The sequence below is a fragment of the Haemaphysalis longicornis genome, unplaced genomic scaffold (assembly GCF_048455015.1).
Source record: "Haemaphysalis longicornis isolate Haplotype H1 unplaced genomic scaffold, Haemaphysalis longicornis Haplotype H1 scaffold_5, whole genome shotgun sequence".
NCBI lineage: Eukaryota > Metazoa > Arthropoda > Arachnida > Ixodida > Ixodidae > Haemaphysalis > Haemaphysalis longicornis.
The window spans coordinates 187,379,688-187,385,106 of record NW_027526385.1 but is presented as its reverse complement, the minus strand read 5'-3'; positions in this window follow the sequence as shown (position 1 = coordinate 187,385,106).

Here is a 5,419-nt window from a genome sequence, read left to right as displayed (position 1 = left end):
ATCTATGGGGAAATGAATTATTTTTCTGAGACAACGCCAGCAGTCCCGCCAAGAAATCGGTAGCATTAAACATAAGCGTGAACTTGTAATGCAGTGGCATTGCCAGTCTACGAACACGTTCTACAGCCAGGGTGCGCCACGGAAGATTTCGCATAGTATTTGTTCTTCGTCTTGTCCTGTTCAGCGGCAATATTGCGCACCACTGAGAGGATTTGCCAGTGCTTGGAAATTGGAGAGTTAGTTTAAAATCAGCAATTTTGAATAGAGATACTGACCATTAAAGGAGCCATGTAGAGAAAACACAAGTTTGGTTCATTCGAAAGATTGCCTCGTTAGAACCATAACGACACCACTTATAACGCAAACTTCGCTCAAATAAGCTACATAATTAGGAAAAAAGGAAATGACCATGCGACCCACCAGCTCATTTTCCGCAACAGAACCTATGATGTCACTTGAGAATGCTCTGCGATTGGCGGAGGCCGGCAAAAGCAAACGCATGTTAGGCAGTGCTTACAGTTTGCATAGCGAGCTAAATGCCCGTGAAACATACTGCACATTCTTTTTATGACAAAGAACGGTGGAGTAAACGGTTGAAGTTCCGAACGAACACGCAAGCGTGTATGCCAATGCGTACGAAACTACCGTTGGCCGAGCTCGACATCTCGCCGTTGCCACCGTCGCGCAGACGAATTTTCAGGTTCAAGGCTCTTCGGGGCCAACGAACCGTCCCAGCACGCACAGCCGCGACCTTGCTTGGTATCGTAATCTCTTCACAGGAGGTTGGCCGTCATATCGCCAAGAAGCAAGGGTAAAAATAGAAACAAGGGGAGTAAGGAACACAGAGCAGCAACGAGATAGTGCAACTCGTCGCACAGGTTTCGGTATGGAGGTCGTGTTGGCTTGCTGCAATCGTTACGAGCTCGTTTACAGTTTACAACCACTGAAAACTTCAGTTTGTTCGGGTACTTTACAATGAAATTTCGTTGCTGTGTTTTGAAATGCCCATGTAGTACGGGCCAATCGTCGAGGAAGTGCGACATCCCCGCCGGTGAGATCTCCTTTCATGTGCTGCCCAACGACGAACCTCGACGAAGCAAGTGGCTACGTTTTGTGAACTTTGCAAACGGAGGAGAAAGTGAGCTAAAGGAAGTACGAGTGTGCTCGCTTCATTTCCGAGGAATTGATTACGGCAGGGACCCGGACATGCTGGTGCTCGTCGCCGACTTCATCAAAGCGCACTGACCTTGGGGAAAAAAATTGCCGTACACACCGCGCATTGACGCTCGAATCTTTCTGGTCGGAGCAGAGAGCTCGAGCGAACGGCTTTCCATACACGACACCGGCCAACTGGCATAAGCGATACTGCTACTGAAATTGAAAATACGGCACATACGTACCAGTCTGTATTCGTCCGTCGCGACGGGGCTGACGAGGCAGCGGTGCCGACGGCTGGGCGTTCGTCTGTTGTGTCTATCGCGGAATGGTCGCTTTCCCGTCCACCGCGTATCCCACAACTCTTGCCGCTCGTGCACTTGGAAGCATTGAGCGTTCAAGTGGTGTGAGGTTGTTAAATGCAAGCCCGAGCTCCTCGGCGAGAGTTTTGTTCTCCGGATCAGGCGATTCCATGACTAGGGCTGCGGGTGCACTAGGTTTTACTAGTATTTTTAAAATGGCCGCCGTCTCGGTCGACTCCCGCGTGTGGGTACTATATGGAGTCGACATACTAAGTATCTGTTTCATGGACCGGCTCATGTGACGCCATTGTTCACGTGACGAAATGTGCAATTTTAGCGGGAGATTTAAAATTTTGGCTTAAATTGCCTTATTTCTCAGTGAATAAAGCATCATTTGCTTCCGGCAAAGCGCTTGGGGTACTATGAAACACCTAATGTTTCGAATAAAACAAACTTTTGTTTTCTCTTCAAGGCTCCTTTAAACTTTTGCATAAATTTCATAGGGGAGAAAAAAGACTTAAAGAAAGGCACGGCTAGACACAGGAGCCTTTAGGTAGCAATTATGAATAAATGGCAGAGCGAGTAAATTTCCTTCCTTGCTTTTAAAAGGCCGCTATACCCAAATGAAAGGATCAAGGAAGTTTTAATTCAAGGCCGATGAGCTCGATTGCGGAAGCTAGGTAAATTTCTTTTGGTTTTAAAAGCGCTAAAGTCAAATAAAAAATGAATGAGTTAAGCTTGCTTACAAAACGGGCAAGCGCAAACCGATTCTTGCAAGTTTTGTAGCCTTCTTCATTGGCATTATGTACTCCACAAACAATGACATTACACATTATGTTTCAGTTTATTCATCATCAATCACGGCTTCAAAGTGCACAATCATGTGCTACGACGACATTACCCAAAATTGTAGAGTTTGGATTTTGTCCACAACAAATTTTCGTTCTTTGGAAGCATATATGGGAATGTCGGGTGCAATTCCACCAAGGTTTTGTATTTTTTCCAGGCCAGTATCAAATTTAATGTTTATAGCTTCACTGCAGAGATGTATCATTTGAAGCATTGAAAAAATATCAGACAACACCCGACACATTCAGAAGCCACGGGAACGGCAACACCTTCCAGAATAAACAAGTTTAAAGCACACTTTCCGTATCGCTGGCTTACAAATAAAAAGCACAAAAAGCGATTAGGCGCACGTACTTTGTCATAATGTTGCGGTGTTGAGTGCCAGACAAGTCTGCGGTAGTCTCTCATAGCTGAATGTGCCGACGACGTCGTCCAGGTCCTTTTCAGGTGGTGATTGCGTGCGTCTAAAATTGTGTAGGTAAGTTGTTATGCCCTGGCCGGACGACTGCATTCTGTCATTCGTTCTTACGACCTTTGTTGGCTCAGTATGCAAGTCCTTGGTGGTGTGCACGGGGGAACATTTCTAAAAAAATACAGGGAAGTAGTAGAGGGGACCTCCAAGGTAGGGATACCAAAGGTCCCATCTTTCCAATCAATAATATATAATAGGAAAAATAAATATGTTACAACAAAAATGTGAACAGCAGGAGAAGAGAACTTTTTCCAGGGATATGCCATGTAGCCTCGGTGTGGCCGTTAAAAGTACCAGCTGATAGACGGACTCCCAATGGCTACGTCCTTAGGGATGCTTTTGAAGAAGATGAAACAAGTGTGTGCACACGCAACGTGGACTACTGGTTCTCTGCGCTCGGTAGGTATTCGACCAAGCAATACATAAACGTTCTGCCAGGTTTTATACACCTAAACGCCTAGGAAAACTTGCATAGGAAATCTCTCCTGCAGCTTGCGCTCATTACTGCTATACAAATGGAGCAGTTCGTAACTGCTGAAATATGTTTGCATTCTGGTTCTCACCTGCAGTCACCACTGCGTTTACTTAATTTAACCTTGGTTGGGATGTGCAGTTGATACAGATCCTCTGATCACCCACTTTGACCGAGTGGAGTAACTTCTCATGTCATTTTCTCTTTACCCCCCCCCCTATTTTCAGATTACTTGGCATGTTTAGCTAATGTTACCTATACCACAGTTATAATTTGCGTCAATTTTTGCAGCAACCTGCCTGCTTCCTCTTAGATGCAGCCGTCTGCACGAAGTCACTTGCGCGCCGGTGTATTGTAGCCTCCACATACAGATGGCGGCTGCTAAGCATCGGTGTGGTGTCATGTCGGCGCCAACAGATCGCAGACGCTGTTCTGGATAGCCCGATGATGAGATTGTGACCACACAATGTTAGACACTGGGGGCACTACCCCAACTTGTCAGGAGGGCTACGATTGCGCGGGAGGTAGCACCTCCCAAATGAACGTCCTCCTTGATTTGTATTACAAATAGCAACTGCGCACACCAGTTCTCTACTTTTGTTATTTATTGAAACAGTATCATGGATTTAAGACACGCTGAGTCGTAAAGTATCGCGGATGCCGAACCAAGAATACCGTCGTAAGGCAAGAGTTTTTATTTCGAAAGCCTTAAGCACCACTTTATGCGAAAAACCTCCCTTGGGGTTTCTCCGGAGCACATGAAAAGGGCAGGCTCAACATAGCAAATAAAAACACATCTCCCGCCCAATGGGATGTATCCCGGGTATCCAGAGTGCAGTGCGATGGCGCCACCACTGCGCTTTTTTCACTCTCTGGGAGCGATAAAACAAAAGTTGATGGCTACACGCGCGCAAGATATCTTGGAATGAGAAGATTCCCCACGCAACTGGATGGCTTGATTATCTTGAATTTTGCTCGAGAACTTCGTCGTCCTTCCCCCAGTGGTTCCTGAGATCGCTGCCCGTACCAACTTGAGACTTCCGCCATGAAACAACACGTTAAGCAGGCTGTAGATAATACTTCACAATACCATGAATGAGAAAAATAAAAACTGCAGAAAAGTGACTGCCAGGCAGCACACAAGATGCATCGCAGCCGTGGAGAGCTCAGATTCTAGGAAAACTGTCAGGTGCATATAATCGGTGTTCTCACGGGCTGAGTATATAGTCATTTGTACTCAATTGTAATCAAAGTCACAAGTGAGTAGGAAGATGAGTTAGTGCAAACCGATACAAAAAAGTGACTACGAATACTAGTGAGTACAGAACCAGAAAAAAAGTGCGAGTACAATTACTTGTGAGTACACGTGAGAGTCATGTACTCGCGAGTACAGTACTTATGCATATAGTACTCATGAGTGCATGTACTAATGAGTACTACTGGCGAGTACTTTACTCTCGAATGTATACACTCGCCAGTAGTAGCCATGAGTGCAGTACTCACGGGCACATGCCCTCGCGATTGGTACTCATGGGTACTGCACTCGCGAGTACGAACTTGTGAGTTTGATCACACACTCCTATCGTGACGAATGTGCATGAGTTTCACACTGTTCGCGGTGCCCTATAGGAAGAAAAAAATAGGTGTGCGGCTCTCACCATTTTATCTTCCACGGAGTTGCCACTCGCCGCGGCAATCGCTCGTCACCGGTTGTTATACTAAAAGCAGGGAAAGCACGGGGAGGGTATTCGAAGGACTTTCTGGATTTAATTTTTTTCCGGGAGAGGCGCATGATAGTTGCATGCATGTACAACGCACGCTGAAGCCACTCGTTCCCCATTTTCAAAATTCGTCACCGGAAAAGCTTTTGCCTGTGCCAGTTAGAAGAAATGGGGAAACGGGGTTAAATAAAACCATGCTGGCATGGTCTGGAAGCGTTCTGAGGCTTTTTGGCTTAGTCGAGCCGATAAACCTTTTGAAGCATGTTAATGCCAGTGGTTGATTGCAGAAGAAATTAGTGGAAACATTTTTGAAAACATGCAGATATGAGTCGATATTGAGTACCAGGGATTACAGATAAGTACAGGTGAGTAAAGAGGAAGGACGAGTACAGGCAGAGTACGAGAGTACAAGTGAGTGAAGATGCGTTGAGGACGAGTGAGTGCAGCT